At 32.7% G+C, this 19,258-nt stretch overlaps 1 protein-coding gene and 1 long non-coding RNA gene across 48 annotated transcripts in view; both read left to right on the top strand.

Annotated features, from left to right (window-relative positions):
* The window catches only part of LOC107997602 (TLD domain-containing protein 2), a 178,978-nt gene that overhangs the window by 89,093 nt on the left and 70,627 nt on the right, over positions 1–19,258 (top strand). The gene's annotated exons all lie outside the window — the stretch shown is intronic.
* LOC107997607 (uncharacterized) lies at positions 488–11,851 on the top strand. Its single transcript, XR_009829648.1, has 2 exons — positions 488–927; positions 1,027–11,851. It is a non-coding gene; the product is annotated as an uncharacterized LOC107997607 (long non-coding RNA).

Genomic DNA, 19,258 nt, shown 5'->3' with positions numbered 1-19,258 from the left:
GATCGAGATTTAGTTTTCATTACTGATGAAAATATAGCGAGGAAATTGAGTCGATTATATTCATAATTTTCCATATTCTCTGTGAAAAAATAAAAGCTCATCTCCACGATGATGTAATGTAATTCAATCGTGTAAGTTTTTTCTTAGATACATCTTTCTTTTTTCCTTCGATTCATTATTCAATAGATCATATGTATATAGTTTTTTGATATTTTTCTTGATGATGTTTACAGATCATTATACATTCGGTGAATTCCCTAATGCACCAAATCGAAATTTATTCTTTGCTTCCTGAAACTACATTAAGGAAACATTCTTCTCGATTAAATCATATCTTTAGAATATTATAAAGATACTTCTCTTGGGAAAATTCTCAGCGATGGGAAAATTATTTTTCTTAGAAAATAAAATGACGCCGAAAATTTATACTTAAATTTTTAATCAAGAATCTGTATATTTTCATATTATTCATAATTCATCATATTATAAATATTAATTCTTAATATTTTAATTATAATATATTTATGTAAATTTATATTTTTGAAATTTAAATAGAGCTATCTCATTTATTAAATATTAAAATAAAAGTACTTAATAATAAATATCTAAATTGAAGTTTTCAAAACATACATAAATATTCATAATTGATTAAAAATAATTTCTATATAATTTTTTTAAGGGATAAATTAAATATTTTTAATCGTTTTAAATATTTTTTTAGATTCGAAATATTAAAGCAATAAACAAATTGGAAGAAATAATATACAAGGAAAAAATATATAAGATAAAAAATATACAAGGAATTTATTGGGATCAATAATACGTTACGCGCGAAAATCGGTTGAACATCTTAAAATAATCGCTTGTATTATTTTTCACTGTCCTTTATTTTTTTTTCTTTTATCGAATCTGCATTTACCATATTTTGTAAGACATTGTGAATCTTCTTGAATTTTTTCTCAGTCACATATTTGTTTCATGAACATGAAATCTTATATTTTCTTTAATTATCTCTTCTTTTTCCAGAAACAAAAAAGATAAATTGACAATATTAACAACGAACAAAGAAGTAATAATTAATTGAAAAATAAACTTTCTTTTATAAAATTATATTATTTTATATAACAAAAAAGAGAATAAACAAATTTCCTTTTAATTAAATTGTTCCAGAGAAAAAGAACAAGCGATTATAGCTGGTACTTGAAGTGTATTTACTCTGAAATATATATATATATAAAATAATAATGATGATGATGATAATAATAAAGGAAAATAAAAATTGAAGAATGATGAAATTGCTGTTTTTACTTTGATCATATTTCAACTACACTTGAAACAAAAAGAAAAATGGATATACAAGCGAATTGCACGAATTGACTTTAAAACGCGTGTTTGCTCGAAGGAACACGTACCTCTTTGAGAAAAGTTTTGTTGTCAGAAACACCTTTCTAAGAATCACTTCCGGTGTAAGTCCATTCCTGGTGTCCGATGGAGTTTGCACTTTTGCAATGTATTCCATCTTTTAAGTTCCTCCACTTTCATCATCCTTCCCTTCAAAAGGATTCTTTCATGGAGATTTTGTTTCTTGTGAACAATTAAGATGTATTTTAACAAGTAAAAAGTATTGTAGAATAAAATAAAAATGAGAAATAAGGAAAAGCGATGCTTTTTCTTAATGAGAATTTTCATTTCCAACTGGGGAATAGAAAAAAATATAAAATACAATAAAATTAAATATAATAAATAGAAATATGAAAATCGAATAAAAGTAATTTATTTCAAAAGAATTTTTTTCAAAGATTTTGTTTCCTCTAAACAATTAAGATTGAAAAGAATAGATTAAAAATAAGAAGGAAAATATAAGCTTTCTCTTAATGAATTCTCATTTTCAACAGAAAGAAGATACTAATAAAATATGTAATTATGTAAAGATAATATCCTTTAAATGATATCGTCTTTTAAGTAAGAAAAAACAATACTGTTTTAATTTACCAAATCGATAATGTTATTGGTTAATTATTGTGTAAGAAAATTCTATTGAAAAGGAAATTATGAAATAGAAATTAATAGGAACAAGATACACCATATCTAAAATTATTATTATTGGTTTTAATATATATTTCACAATATTTATACTAACTTGTCGTCGTTTATTTTATCTTTTTTACTCTTAGCTTTTCTGTTGATAATAATTAAATGTAATTAACAACGATAATTTCCATATTCCATTTCCATAAGTGCATAATTTTTTAACTATAATTCTATCTCAATTACAGGCAGTAGAATATTGTATATTTTGTTATATATTGGAGAAACAAACAATAAATAATAAATTTTCTGAAAGATTGAAATATAAGAAGGAATATGAATTATATCAGGAATAAATCATAAATCTAAAGGATACCAAAAATGGTTTATCTTATAGGAAAATATGGATCATAAATTATAAATTTCCAAAGGAAAAAAATATGGATCAAACAATTTCTGAAAGTGAAGTGAGAGAAATTTCTTATAATTTCTAAGAATATAATTTATCATAGGATTGTATTTTAAGTTTTTCATTTATAAATTAAAAAGGATAAACTTTTTTTAATAATACGTCTTAAGTTTATTATTTTCAAACTTAAAAAAAAAAACAAGCTTCTAATGTCACTGCCTTTAAACTTATATATTTTCGTATCGCTAATTATTATGCTAATCACAATAGTGCACTTGTATACCGTTCGTATTAATAAAACCGTTGTAATATAAAATACAGAATTACATTAGACATATATAATTAAACGCTCGATGTATTCGTGTTGCTTTTCCCGTTTCGAAATTTTTCGTTGAATCGTAAACGGGTTGACATAAAAACATATTTTTAGCAAATACGCAGAGTTAGCATAAAATTCTGGAACGTGGGCTCAGGCACGAATTTGTTCCGATAATATCTACTCAAATCCAATTTTCTGTTTTATAATCTTCCAATAAGGATAAACCAGCCAAGATCTTATGGTGCATGAGCTTGATAGAGCATGAAAATTTGATCTATAGACTTGCTTTTTTTTTTTATATATTTAAATGGAACAAACAATTAATTATTTTGGTAACATTGGTATGACTCATTGTGATTTCAATGCTTTCGTTTTCAATTGTTCAAAATATTAAAATTATTTTTAAATTCTCGGGGAATTTTTAAGGATTTCTTTGAAATTTCTTTCGTATTTTTTAAAATCTTTTTGAGATTCTTTAAAATTTCCTTGGAGTTCGTTTGAAATTCAAACAACTTTTTCAAGATCTTTCAAATCTCTCTGAAATTTTTAATGTTCCTTTAAAAATATTTTGGAATTCGTTAAAATCCTCGAATTATTTCTTTCTTTTTAAAATTTTTCCAAAACTTCTAAACTCTTATAAAACTTTTAGTAATCTTAAACGTTAAATCGCTTTATTTTCAATTAACCCAAAACGTTCGATCAACCATCTGCATATTTATATATAGAAATATGGTCGTTAAGAATCGATCTTGGACGAAATTGGAGAGGAAAATAAGAACGATATAAAGGAACGTATGCAAACGATAAAAATAACGGTGGAACAGATCGAGTTAACAGAGATGAAACGCAAATAAGTTGTTCTACATTTGCTTACGTATGTTTATGCATACAAAAGGTATGCATACGAAGAAGAACAGTTGTCCCACAGAACAGATGTTCCACGTACCAATTTCGAGTGGCTTGTCCCTGTTTAATGATTGCGTAATTCGTGAACATCTTATTGGCAGAGGCGAAACGGATGTCACCTTAATTTATTACCTTTTTGATCGATAATTGCCATTGTACTGTTTATAGCATCAAGGTTTATTTATTTCAACTACTCTGGAAATGAATAATATCAATTTGATATACGTGTAATTATTGTAATTTTGTTATCATAAAAGTGAAACAAAGTTATACGATATTTTCAAAATAAATATATTTACAATTACAAATTATGATAAATAAGGATATTAACGAGTCTGATAAATCAGAAAATGAATTTCACCACATTAATATTTTTTTGAAATAATTGAATGTCATTTAAAAATAACGCTCATTAAAGAAAATATCTTCAAATCTTCGAATTATAATCGTGAAAAATATAGAAGAATAACGAATAAAAGTTGAAACGATCAGCTCGGAAATGGTGAATCCAATAAATTGAAGAAAATCGTGTTTTATTCTTAAATATTTAATTCTTCTTCTTCCTCGCGTTCACGTGCATCTTCTTGGCAACTGCAAAATCCAACTATTCACTCAAATCATAATATCGAACCCTTATTCGAGATTACACTTCAGTTAATGCCCGTATAAAACCGTGTTTAACGAGCGATAAAAACGTCACGATAAAAGTATAATCATTGCGTAAAATTGCTTAGACGATCTCCTCCGACGATAAATCCTCGCACCATCCATAAATTTCCAAGCGAGAAAGGATTAATTGAAAAATCGTAATGGCCGCGGTGGTGAGGGTTGATTAAGCGTCGTTAAATCGAAAATGCACGTGCAAGTGACGTCAAAAGTTTAACGAAGAACGGGAGGGGAGGGCGGAGGGAAAGAGAGGGAGGAAGAGGAAAAAAAAGCGCAGCTCCTTGCATCGTCCAGCTGCGACGAACACTCGTTGAATAACAAACAGCGCCACTGCTCTCCTGTTTCGCGTTATGCATCGTAATAAAAATCGAACATCCTCCTCAGGAGCGAACAAAGAGTTTATTGTCTTGCCGCTGCATCTCTTCGAGACTCTGAATTTGACTCCTTGCACGGAGGTTCATCGCGATGCAGGGACGGGTCTTCAAGTTCTGGATTAGTTTGAGGGGATCTTGCATTTTTTCCTTCCGTAATTTTCCGTGAAATTTATTTCTATTTATTAGTTTAGTTTGGGACAGCAATTATTAGGGACAAGTTACATTAGAAAGCTGGAACTGATTTTTTACTTTTTATATCCTTGTCTTTAAGTTGATATAAAGTTTAATCTGCGAGTATAATTTTGTGTAATAATTGTGTAAAAACTCTTAATGAGTTTGTTTGAGTCGAGAGACAAGTTGAAAAAAACAGATATCACAGTTATAAAAGATTCTTTCTAAAATTAAAAAAACATTAAATTAACCGAGGATTAATTCAAATAGTATATTGTAGTAATAGATAGTATAGCTAATCTTTCATTAAGTTTCTATATTGTTCGTGATATACTGATTCTTTATAAAAAAAAAAGAAGTAATAAGAAACAAATTATAAAATGATAAATCTTTTAATTATTCACTTAATGCTGCTTATATATAAATTACTGATATCTCTAATCTTCGAAAATCTCTTTATCAATATTAATAATCCTCAGACAAAGATATATCTCCTTTCTCCACCGTTCCCTTACACTCCGATCAAAATATCACAAAAAATTCTTTCGTAAACTCTCTACTTATCACAATCCTCTGATCAATTCCTACAACCATCGAATCCACGATGAACAACGAAAATTTAAAGAATCATAAAAAAAGAATTCACTGGACAATCGTTATTACCAGCACCGCATCTTTGTCTAAGAATTCTTTTCAAACGGTGGACCACCATGTCGCAAAGCTAAAATAATATCCATCTGTATCGTAAAAATTCCTTCGAGAACTCGTATGAAACTCGGCGCATATCTGCACGAGACGGAACACGGTCAAATGGAGTACTTTATGAACGACAGTTCCCACAAAACGTTCCCATAAATATTCATGCACGAACTTGCTTTTATCCTCGAGGCTGCGCCTATACGTATACACACCACGCACGAGTACGGAAAGAGAAAGAAAGAAAGAGAAAGAAAGAGAGAGAGAGAGAGACGTTCGCTCTAAGAAGCGAGGAGTGCGCAGGTGCGGATCCGAATCCGAAGTGAAAAATATAAGGAGCGTGAGCCCTGAGAAAGTGAGATGGAATCGCGAAGGGCGTTCTTCGTAAACATCGTACGAGAAAGTGACGTTCACTCGTCTTGCGGCCACGCACACGAGAAAGTACAGCGTTCTGCTGTTCTGTTACGCACGCGGATCGCGTGCTCCGCTCGCTTTAACTCTCTTCGAACACGTTATCACGGATACGTGTACGCGTGTACGTTTCATATTGGCTGTCCATTCGACTTGGCCGATCGTGGATATAATGGATAACTGGTCTGGACAACGAGTGTCCAAGTGTTCTCTTCAGATCGTGGAAAATTTCAAGCTTTCTCTTCTGGAATTCTTTTTAGAGTTGTTCTGGACTTTTTGTTTTTCCCAATTTAAAATTTGGAATATTTCGAGATCCTTTTTGATTTTTTTTTTCGTTGGGAACTTTTTTAAGTTCCTTTGGAATTTTTTGTAATTCTCTTGGGGTTCTTCTCAAGAATTTATTTGAGAATTCTTTTTACGAATTTCTTCTACCATTTGCATATCATCTCTGTTCGTTGTGATATTTTTAGGTAGAATGGTTTAAGTCACGTTGCTTCGAAAATTGAAATTTATTGGTTTGTGAGATTTGATGGATTTTAGAAGCTATAAAAGATATTCGAAATAGGAATGGTGGAATAGATCATCACTCGAATAGATCCATGGATAACTGCACTTAACAAATAAACGTAGATGATTTAATACTTCAGAGAAAAGTAAAGAACGGAAATATTTAAAGTATTTTAAAAAACATAAAAATGGCATATTTTAATATAATTAAAAATTATAAAACAGCAGATATAAATTATTTCTGTTGTTGATAGAGATTTTTTAATTTATATTTCTACGTGAAAAAATTTTAAACAAAGAAAATTAAATTATTCGTTTGAATGAAAGAAAGAAATTAAGATAAGAAACACGTGCTGATACTCGATAATCAAGTATCGTAAAGATAAAATTCTGAAGATCCGAATCGTAAAATTAAGTCAAAGATCCCGTTAAACGGACGTCGAACGGTCGTAAATTGTTACAAATTAATATAATTATCGATCTGACACAGTTCAAAAATCTCTCTCTCTTTCTCTCCACGTTCTATCGCATTTTACAATCTGTTGCAACAGGCAATTCTTCACTCTCACGAGTATTTCAAGTTAAACTTGCAGAGTTTAGAAATGGTGAATGGTGAGTGGTAAAATACTCTGATTAATAGATTCTGTCTTCATAATTTATGTTCTGGCGCGAAATTACCATTCTACGAAACGTTTTGAAAGAAAAGAAAGAATAAAGTAATGCGCCCGCTTCTTTTTTTGGCTCGTTGTTAATTTCTATCCGTTTTAAAATAGGGAAAATAAAAAAATAGAAAAAACATCGTATTCCTCTTGTTTTCATAATTTTTACATCTTTTTTTCTAATTATAAAACAACCACATAATATTAAATATCCATTTCCATTTCAATTGCTTATTTTTCTTCCGTTTAAAAACTCTTCATATTTAATAGATTCATTCTATTAACAGCTATTATTAATTTCCAATTATCGTAGCAATTATTTTTTTGAATTTAATTATCAAAATAAAACGTTATGCAAAATAATATAAATAATTATATCTATATTGGAAATACTTATAAATTGAACGTCGTTCCTGATTAACTTTGCAGTGTATTTTATCGTATAACGTGCTAATAGATACGATTTTTTTTATAACATTTTTAACACTTCGTGTATTGCTACACCAGAATGACAACAAATTCAAAAATAAAAATCTTCCTATCTCGAAATATGGAGAAATATTCGAGTGAAAGATTCTTCGCATACAATTTAAACTCGATTAAATCAAGGATTGATTCAAAAAACTGTCACAACTGGAACAAGATAAGTTTGTGCAAACTTAAAATTCAACTTATTAATCGATTAAGGATCAATTGATCGCAGAACAGACAGTTGGCAAACGAGTTTCCCACGATGCCGATCTCTGCATTAGCGCAAAATCCCATTCCGAAATTCCACGACGACCCACCAATAGCACATTCCTAACCGTATAGTGACAAACAGAGCGACACAAGGAATACCAAATCCCTCTCCCTTTTCTCGAGGACGAAACGAGCGCAATTACAATTTGCCCCACGCCGACAAATTAACATTCGAGGCGTCGAACGGGACGAAAGTTGCGCTAAAGATCCTCTCCGTTAATTCACGCCACTGCTACACCAAAAACCCATCCGTTCCTATGCGTTCTCGCCAGCCAGACGAGGATATATAATCACAGCCATTAAATTTTGTCCCCCTCGTTTTTAATTCGATTTTTCGATAAAATTATTACCTGTAATTTGGATAATATTTCACAAGCGAGTGGGCCTCTTCGAGATGGTCGGTTTCTTCCTTTTCCATTTCTACATTTTATTTATTTATTTATTTTTTTTTTTAGGTTTCGAGTTGGAGGATAAGCGATCGAGATTACGCTCCGTTTACGAAATTGATTAGATACGGAATTAATAGTAACTGTGACCTATGATAGAATTTTTGGAATTTTCCGTAACTTAAAAGTTATATTTATAATATTGCATGAGCGACGATTATTAATTCGTTAAAAATTGGAAATGATTGTCTCGTAGAAAACTGAAAAACCGTTCCAGTTTCAGAGATTAGTGGAAAACAATAGCGCGAAACTTGAGCATCCGTACAATTAAGGAACGAGAAATTACCGCGAGGAGAAGGCGCGAAAAGCGCGAGCACGGTTAGGAATCGGCGCGTGTCACGCTCTGATTCGTGCGCGGATCTCGACCCAGTCCAGATCCTCGTTATTTTTTCTTTTTCCCTTCCCAGCCCCGATTATTAGCAGTTTCGATAAGACCTGGCCAACTTCTGTCTCTCTCTTTCTCTCCCTTCCCTTCTCTCCGCGCGAGTGGGAAAGATAAAAGCTCTCTAGCCCGAGGAATGCCGGTCGAACCGGATGAGAGAAGAATGGATCGAGGCGTACGTGTGCACGCGTGAGTGAGAGGCGTGGAAGGAGAGGCTGGCACGGTCGAACAAAGAACAGGACTCGAGGTGTCTCGAGCGTGGGCCTCGAGATAGTCGGCTTTTTCGTTTTCCACTTCCACTGTGCGACTGGATTTTTTTTCTTTTATGCCACCGGATAGTCGTTGATTTTTACCAAGGTTTCGAGTTGGAGGTTCGTTAAATCTTATCTTTATAAATAATTAATCGTGATCTAGCATAATTTAAGAGATTTTTTTATTAAATGGAAGAATCTTATTACATGTTTCAGGAAAATTTTAATCCAACTCTGATTCTAAGAGTTTTTAACGCAACTTTGTTTCAAGAAAACTTGCACGATATTATACGCTAGAGCTATCCTTGAGAACGCGAAAATCGCGAAAGGAGAAAGGTTCGCTCTCTAACACCTTGACATAAGCTAACACACGATTGATTAATAACCTATTAAACTTTAAAATCGTCGTTCCTTTACGAAATATAAAAGCTATGATTACAAAAACTTTCACAAGCAAGGAAATACGATTAAGTATTTTCTCGTCTTCACTTTTAAAACTGGCAATTGTGCGATTCTTCCGATACATAACATAAAATAATGCTGCTAGAATCATCTTGATCTTCTTCCCAAAGAATTCTCCTTCAAATCCATCGAGATAAATATTCGTAGAAAATCTTAGTAGAGGTTTAAAATTCCTCTTCTGATTTATCAAATTTCCACGCACAAATGGACGTATTCACCATGAGGCACGGATTGGCCTCGAATTGATTCGAAAATCTCTACGTCTCTACGTAGAGCGGAATATGCGGGTTAAACGTCGGCATTTTACCCGCTCTTTGGCATTCTTTCAGTCTTCCACAGACTGTGCAACTGTCACAGGGTCGTGGACGAACGACTCGTTGGCAGAGGAGAGAATCGATGAGGCAACTCGGTGGAACGAGCCGGTACGGTCTGTTTAATATTCAGCCGCGACTTGGAGCGGAAACGGCGTCTTCCGTTCGTTAAACGAAAACGACAAGAGATAACCGCCCCCTCCGGAGAAGAAAAGAAAACTCGTATCGAGTTGCGTCGTTAAAATTAGTTCCAACGCGTCTGTCGAATTATTATTATTATTATTGGGAAATTTGGAAAATTCTTATTAGAATTGTTGTTAATACGACGAATTAAAGTTGAGGAGAGGAAATATTAGAATTGAAATAAGTGAATATAAGAAATATGAAAATTTGAATCTCGTTATTGCTTAGAAATGGGATTATAATTAATTATAATGATAATTATTGTTAAGAGTGGATATAGTTTTTAATATCCAATTTCTTTGTTCAAAGGGGAGAAAATATTTTTGACGAAAGGAAATTTTTGAATGATGATGAAATTCTTCTTTTGTAACGATTTATCAATTTTTCGTTCCAGGTTTAATTTCTTTGAAATTGGACAATTAACGAATGTCTGCCTCGTGTCTGGAGGCACAAAAGATTTAATCTGTCGATAGATTAGATTAAAATTAGATCGTAATCAAGAATCCGCGAATATTGTCTTAATTCGAGCATATCGATGTTAATCTCGCGTATAATTGATAGAGTTAGCTTATTAGAGTCATACCATCGGTTAAAACTCTTTGAGGGAGAGATAAAATTGTTTCATTAGTTCTGCAATTAGACAATTCTCCATTGTATGGAAATATTGATAAAGAAATGAATTAATTGCGATCAATTTGTAATCCGTTTAAAAAATTAAATACCGTGGGTATTTACGATATTCAAGATATCGTGTCTTTTGTCTAAATTTTAAATTTTCGTTTTTTCGAAATTCTTTCAATTTCGTGTATCCTGGAATATAAATCTCTTTGAAATTATTCCACGTTTTATTATCGACAAGTGCAATCTTATTTCGAAAAGAATATTGCGATATTTCGTTAGAAAAATTTCAAATTCAAGCAAGAGCAAGAAAAGCAAAAGATAATCCTTTCATCGTTACATATTACAACACCTCCAACGTTCCAATATTAAATCCATACGAAGTCTGTACAATCTATCTCAAACAATCTTCATATGCAAAAGGATTTCCTCGTAAAATCCCTAGACGTTCCTCTAGGCCAGATCATGTCGTACATCCGCAAACATTCGACGTTATTCAAAAATTCACACAGCAATTTTCTTATTAAATTTAATAAAGAAGAAACGAAAATTAAATATTCGAGAAAATAGAAATGAATAAAGAATCGTGTAAGATGTAACGAGACTCGTAAAAATTAAAATTCTATATTTTACATAAAGTGATAGTAATAAAATTAAATTAATTCAGATAGTATCTACGAGTTTAAATAATAATCTGACATTAATAAAATTTCACTCGTGCAAACAGAAATCTATATCTTCATAATATATTCACTGTGATTATCTTTATTTATTTATGAGATAAATTTGTAAAAATTTAATCTTCTTCCTTTCAATGAAGCATTTTTGAAATACTGAATATATACATAGCTTTGAACATCGTTTTTGATCGTCCACCAAATTTCTATTTTTCTAAATCGATCTCGAGAAGATCGATATTACGAAGTACGTAAGACAAAGAGAATAGGTATAAAAGATACTTTGTATAATCCAGGTGGCGGTGTTTAAAGCCATGGAAAATATGTAAAACAGTTGCATTATTCATCGCGGTTAATCTTCTTTCTGGCTGCGTACGTGTCGAGTCGTAAAGGAGAAGGCGTGCCCGTGGAAAGGGAAGTCGCGTACGACTTTTCGTCGCTCAAAGGAAAACCAAGTAAACTGGTCGTTGTTCGTACCTTGTAAATACCTGTTGTGTGTTGCGACACTGCTAAACCATTAAATACCTGTCAAACGCAATAGCAATTTTGCTGACTCTTCGCCTCGAAGGATACATTTACGCTGCGTCTCGTATTATGTCTGGTATTATTAAAAAAAAAAAAAAACAGAAAAAAACTTTGAAATGAAAAAATCATCGATAACTTCTCGTATTGTATACAGTATCATATAAAAAAAAGAACTTCGAAGTGAAAAATCATCGAACGACAAGTTTTGGTAGTCAAAATTTGAGGTTAGGTCAACATAGATATCGTCGTTTAAATTGTTTAAACGAAACGAATTTTCACGAACAACGATCGATTAAAAGGACAGATAGATATCACATCTTTCTTCCTATTATTCTTTCAAAATTACTTACGATGACCTAATAATACTATTGATAAAAAGTTTCGAAGTAAAAGTAACTCACCTTCCATCCATTGTCGACCCGTTCAATAGATCTTATTACGCCTCTTATTACAAAGGTTTTGCGGTAAATTTCTCGAGCCAATGATCGATCATCCGATCATTCTTGATTACTCAGCTCAACTCGCACAGCCTATACTTCTACTCCACTCCTACCATACTTTTTATCGCGTTTCGTGTCCGCTTGGACTGTAACACGTATAACACCGAAACACACTGTTAGAAAGCGTGTTGACGAGCCGAATCGATCGAGAGGAGAATTTCGTAAGAAACGAAGGCGAGGAAGAAATTCTCTCTGAGTGGATATGGAAGTGGCGCGACTTCAACTTCTTCGTGTTCTTCGTGTGGGATACATTTGTACGCGTTTTTTTCTTTTGCGTCGATCTGCTCTTGCGGACTATATCGAACGTGAAATGGCACGATATCCATGTCAAGGATGATGTTTTAACGAAGAGGCACACTCGTAATTAGCGGATCGGCGATTTACTTACGATGTATTTAAAATGTAGTTAAAGAGTTTACCTAAAATTTGTTCGAATTATATAAAATGCATTATTATTGTTTTGAAATGTCATTCGTGATTACGTTTTTTCAAGATGAAAATTGAATTTGCAAAAAAAAGTTGTTAATGGAAGAAGAACGTTTTAAAAAGTTATTATATGTATTTTGTGTCTTCTTTAGAATTTGAGCAAGTTTTTGGATAAATTTTGAGAATTTTAGATGCGTTATGTATTTTAAGTGGATTTTAACGTGTGTAATACACTTCGTTATAAATTTTGATTCGCTCTCATTTTGAATCATTTTCAGATTTACTGGGAAATATCTTTGATGATGTATCTTTTTTCTTTTATATTTGCTCCTTTATGATATATATGTATATTTTTTAAAAGCATCATAAGTATACATTAGATACATTTAATATTTTACATTATATCTACGCGTAATGTAAGCAAGCTCTATCTGCATATTACGTGTATCCACCATGACTACACATAATACGTTCGCATTTTTATCATATTATTTAATCAAGTCAGAATGATATTACTGAATATAAATCCATTCATATCCATCAACAATACTCTGTAAAAAAAAAAAATTAACTTAACAAGATCTTTTCTCCATCGTACAACTAATTTTTAAATTTAAAAAATCAAAATATATCGAATTCAGATTTTTAAAATTCAGAAATCCAACGAAAAGTTTAAAAAAAAATCGTAAAAAGTTAATTCAATTACATTCAATTCCGAATGTAAGGTAAACCAAGATAAGAAATTCATACAATCGTTTTTATTTCTTCACACTCAATAATCATATTTGCGTTTTCAAAATTAACGAATCGATAAATTTGATTCTTTGCACTCGTTTCTCAAGAATCAAACGATTCATGTTTCTTTTCTTCTTTTTTTAAAATTCTTTTAAAATAATCTCTATCGACGAAAGATGCAATCAAGCTTGCTCAGCTCAATTTCAAGATGAATCCAGCTGCGAGACTTAATTGTCGATTCCTATAGAAGACCGTTTGACTGTTTCTGGCATCGTTCTGACCTGGCAAGAATGCTCGTTTCAGTCCATCGACGATACGTTGGCAACGTTTAATGAACGTGCATCGAGACGATCGAAGAGGGAAGCGAAAGATCTTTGGAAATGGAAAAAATCGGTCTGAAAATTGGTCGAAGCACTTTGTGAACATTTCATATTCCTATTTTTTAAATAAACTTGCTTTGAATTCTTTACCTTTTCATTTGGAAAAATTGAAAGACACATTTTTATCAAATTTTTATTAAATCTAATTTTTTTATTAAGATTTTTTTTTTAATGCCTACTTTTTCATTTAGAATTTCGAAAAATGGAGAAATAAAAAAAAAATCACTTTTTCCCAAAGGATGATAAATATATCTGGATCGATCGATTGTGAAAATAATTTAAACGTTTTTATTGAGAATGTTGCTTAAAAAAAATTAAAAAGATCGTAAAATTTGTAATTTTCTTATTCGTCGAAATAGACTTTTATCCTCCCTTGTTGCACATTGTTCGATCGCGAGAAATAGAACGTACTATTTTATTGAAATGACGGTATCAAAGCACGACTCAAAGATGCTTGGAAGACCCGTGCCAAGCAATTTACGTCGAACAACTTGAAATATTTCTCGAAGAAAACTCGGCGAGCGTGTTGCCACGCACAAGAATGATAATGACAGTAATTGGATCGAAGCAGCCAGTTACTCGATAATTAGCCCATTGTTTATCAGATAATGCACCTTCATTCCCTTGTCGTCGTCTTTTCAATTTTTGTCGACTTTTCTTCTCATTGTCAATACCGCCTTTGTTTCCCATTCTTCAAATGTTCCCTGATGTTGGAAAAGGAGAGAGAGAGGAAGAGAGAGAGAGAAAGAGAGAGATGAAATCCAGAGAATCCTTTTCGACGATTTTTCTCTTTCTTTCTTCGAAAATACAAAAATTGAACGTGTCAAAGAAAAGTGGAACGTGCATGTTAATTAATCTGGCCGAAATTTTTAATGAACGAAAGATGAATTGAAATTAAAACGCGTGTATAAATCTCCCGCGGTTCGTTAACTGTTTTCCAGAGAGAAACGAAACCGAACGTTTCTTTCTCGCGAATTTTCTCGGAAATTTATCGGCCAATAAATTAATTTGAATGCAAATTATACGCTAGATTCGTTAGTGGTAATTTGAAAAATGTGTTTCGGATGTTATGAATTTCACGTATTCCACTTTTACGATTCAATTGACACACGTAGTACTCGGAGAGTTGGACACGAGTTGGTTGGTTAGGTACACACGTTCGATACATTACAATTTCTCAAAATAGAAATTATTATTCTTCATCGATTTATCATTCTTTATCACGGAAAAGAGAAATTTAATTTGACCAAATTTACATATATTGGAGGTAAGGATAAATACCGATGTACTGCATCATGCTTACTACGCGAAGCTTATTTAAAGTCTATATTAGAGAGGCTGTTCAAACATTTGAACATCGAAACCGATATGTGGTCCACTATATCGGACGTTCATTTATATACAGAGATAGATTTATTGGGCGGCCACACCGTGTAGTCGCCCTACCAAAAGGATTAGTGTAAACTCCATTTTGCGATATCCAGCTTTACTTATGGAATCATCCTCCAACAGTTGCCAGCGCAATAACTATGAATCACCATCCATTAACCTTTGTCCAATACTATTCTCGCAAATGTATGGAAAAATACGCTTAAAAATTCCTATTTCCATTCTTTATTAACCAAACGTCGAATTATGATCGAAAGGGGAAAAAAGTATAATATAAATCTCAATATCGATGGATATATATTTATATTTACGTACGATACGGTAACTGTTAAAAATAACCAATAAGAAAATTGAATGAAAAAGAATTCTGTCCCGAATCTTCTTCTCTCTATCCATTCGATATCGATATCGTTCCTTTCTCGTTCCAAATTTCCTCCTCGAGCGATCAGTGTCACTGGAATATCGAAGGACGATCCCGATTCCGAAGCATAGCGACTCGTTCTGGTATTCATCGCACGGCGCGAAGCAGGCGGTGGAATCTCAATGTTGCCCGTTATACAATCGATGCGCCGCTGCCTTTTATCGATCTGTAACACCATCCACGGATAAACAATCCCGATCGATCGGGGCTTATTAGGCGGTTCATTTCCGGCGAACGTCCTTTCGTTTCCTCTCGACCCTGTGCCTGACTTAACGAGCTCGCCCAATCGAACGGCCTTCCAACCACAGACGATTAATCAAATTATTATTATTATTATTATCATCATCATTACGCGCTTCGCTCCTAAAAGATGGCGCGTCGCTCGATCGTTCGACCAATCCAGCTCTTTAATGGCCAATTTGTGTTTTTATCCTTTGGAGGAAGTTTTAAAGCGTCGTTTTTGTTCCAAGTTTCAAGTTTTCTTGTTTAATTTAATACTTGGAAATTGTGATCCTTCCTTTATACTGTATGTTCTTCTGAAAAAAGTAATATTCGAAAGAAGTTGTTATTAAAGGCTGACAATAAAAATCGACGAGGTGAATCTCGTTGTTTTAAAGGGAGAGATTTTAATACTGTTTGAACGTTTTCTTTTTTTTCGTTTTTAGGAGAAAAATTTCGACAAAATTTCCTTTCAGAAATTCAAGACCCTTTCGAACGAAGGGAACAGTTACTTCTTTCGACTTGAATCCCAGCAGGATCCCAGCTCTAATCACCCTAACAAGAACATAATAACCCCGGTGTATCATTATCTTAACATCCTCAGGCAACGATCCTTTCTTCCTCGTCCTCCTCTCGTTTCCACAACCATTAACAGGCCCTCGTCCACTATCTCTCGTTGAAATGCCCATTACCAACACCCACGCTGCCTCCAAGTTCGTTCACACTCGAGATACGAAAAGTTTATTCACCCTTTGGCGAGGAGCGCGCGAAGGAACGCGCATTCGACATATAAACTAGTTCGATTTGAATAAATTACACGTGACAAATGCGATGCGACACCATGCACACAACCAACTCACATTCGGTACGGTATTTATATCACAAATGAGCATCCAGTTGTACGGTTCAGATCGACGTTGGTTTATCCGATGTATATATTATCTGAAATACGATTTAATCGGTATTTAGATCAATTAGTTTTAATTCAATTTCATGCGTGCAACGCGCAAACGTGGGATTTACGATTTACGAGTTTGTCGAAGTAATGTATTTTCTCTTCTCGATTCTTGACTCGAATAGAAGTGATAGAAACGAAGATTACCTTCGTCTTCATTAATTTTGTATCGGGTAAATGATATTAATTAAATTTCTTCGATTACCTTTTCTTATACAATATGAACAGTCTCGATATCTTTGTTCATACACTTGTTCTTCAGAATCGACAATATATTAAATTTGAAAAAAAGGCGCACGGAAGAAACACATTTCTCGATAATATTGTGTAGTAATTTCTACGCGCAGTTTTCTAGTCACGATCGGTGGATATTCCTTTTGATTATCGGTTAATTATCCTATTCCCTTGGCGAGGACAAGTGATTTTTATCGTGCGATCAAGGTCCCTTCCTAGTCACTTCGCGTCCATCGCGTGGAAGAGGGAGGGTCAGTGTCCCCGTTTGAGGCCACTTTTCGAACCGGAAGTCTCGCTTTCGAGCGTAAAATACGGCGAATACGAGATCGGAATAGGATCTTTCGATCCTTGTTGGATCGGCATCCGACTCTCCTCGTGGGAAGATATCACGAATCCTGAGATTTCTCGTTTTTTTTCTCTCTCCTTAGAATCGTAGGAGAAGCTCCTCCTGGATTTACGTAAGATCGATTTTATCCGATCGTTGAAACTCCATTTTCTTTTGAAATATCGCGGGTTTTTATTTTTGAATTTGATTCTTCTTTTTCTTATTCTTGGTTTCGTGAATTTTTGGACGTAGAGAATTTAGAGAGAATTATAGGAAATGTTGGAATTATTTTTGGAAGATATCTAGAAAGTTTTTATTTCTTGTAACGTTTAAAAAAATTTGAATAGAAATTTTGGGAATCTGTTCAATGAAGATTAAACGTAGGAATTTGATCGTAGGAGATATTCGTACATGTATTTTTGGAATTCGAGTCATTTCTTGTGGAATTTTGCAAGGATTGGGTACAAAGGCTTTGATCACAAGTATTCATTCGTTGGCATTCGTGTCATTCCTCTCGATGAATAGTACAATTTCAATGATAAGAATCTTCGAATTTATCCTTGGAATTTAACCTGTTTCTTTTTTTCGAAACATGGATATAATTTGCATCATAAGAAAAAAAACATCCTCGTATTTGAATCGCGAATTCGTTTCTTCTAAACTCTCGAAATGAACGCAGTATAGAAGTTTTCGATCAACAAGAAATAATAATTATCCCTTAGAATATGTAACAAGTTTCTTTCCATTCAATTTTTCACACACTGAACTAATTACGATATTTTATTTCGCATATAACAACAATTTGAACTATGATATTCGTTTCATATTTTCATCTCGTTTCACGAAGTTCTCTCTACTGGTATTCCATATGTGCATCCTCTGACATTCTAAATATTTTTCACTTTCCACGAATAAATCGAATAACTAATTTCAATATCTCGTTTCATACGTATATTTGAACTATGACATTTCAGTGTTTCGTGTTTCCATCCCATTTGATCCCGCCGCAAACTTCTGCCGATTTTATCTATCTCATAATTTCCATTTCGCATTTCGGTATCGAGATTCGCTTCGCAAACGATCCTCGAATTCTCGATTTCGACCGAAGTTTCCATTCGACGAGGAACAGAACCACGTCTAATACACATCATCAAATTGAAACTGGTTAAACTTAACGTCGGTTAAATCTCGAATTTCCACTCGAATTTTCCTCGACCGAGTTATAGAGTATTTTCTCTAAATAGGCTGATCAACACCAGAGAGGACGAGATTCTCGCGTTTTCGATGGCATTTTTTGAAACGTGGAAGATTAACGATTCGATTCGAATCGAAATTCGTAGCACTTAACCATTGGACAGAGAAGATAAATTAAAAGCGTATCGTCTGTAGTAATTTATAACGTTAGAGGCGTTAGAGAATTTTAATCTTTTGCGATGTGAAATATCGCGTTTGATGCTAGAACGCTTTGAATCATCTCTGACGTGGTATTTTATAAATCTAAGATGAATCGAAATTAAAAGAAATAAAATTATTATAAAAGTATTGGGCTTACGATTATTGATAATAATTATATCGTATATGAAAAATTTCTTAAAAGATTAATTTTGGAATTGACTTCATGTTTTAATCATAGGTATAAAATTCACATAACTCTGAATGTTTAATATGTGTATTTTAATTACTACATTATACCAGATTATGAAATTATTATTGAAATTGAAGATGTAATATTTATCTGAAAAATTAAAAAAAAAAAAAAAAGAGGAAGGAGAAAAAGATTTACAGGAAACGATAATAATAAAAATTAATTCTGATAGAGATTAAATCATTAAATTCGTTTCCTGTTGGCAATCAAATCGAAAAAATTATTAAAATAATAATTATATTCTTATTATAATTGCAATTATAATTACGATTATCAGTTATAATGAT

Source organism: Apis cerana, linkage group LG5 (assembly GCF_029169275.1).
Source record: "Apis cerana isolate GH-2021 linkage group LG5, AcerK_1.0, whole genome shotgun sequence".
Classification (NCBI taxonomy): domain Eukaryota; kingdom Metazoa; phylum Arthropoda; class Insecta; order Hymenoptera; family Apidae; genus Apis; species Apis cerana.
Note: the sequence above shows the minus strand (reverse complement) of the source record. Positions and strands in the feature narration are given on the sequence as shown.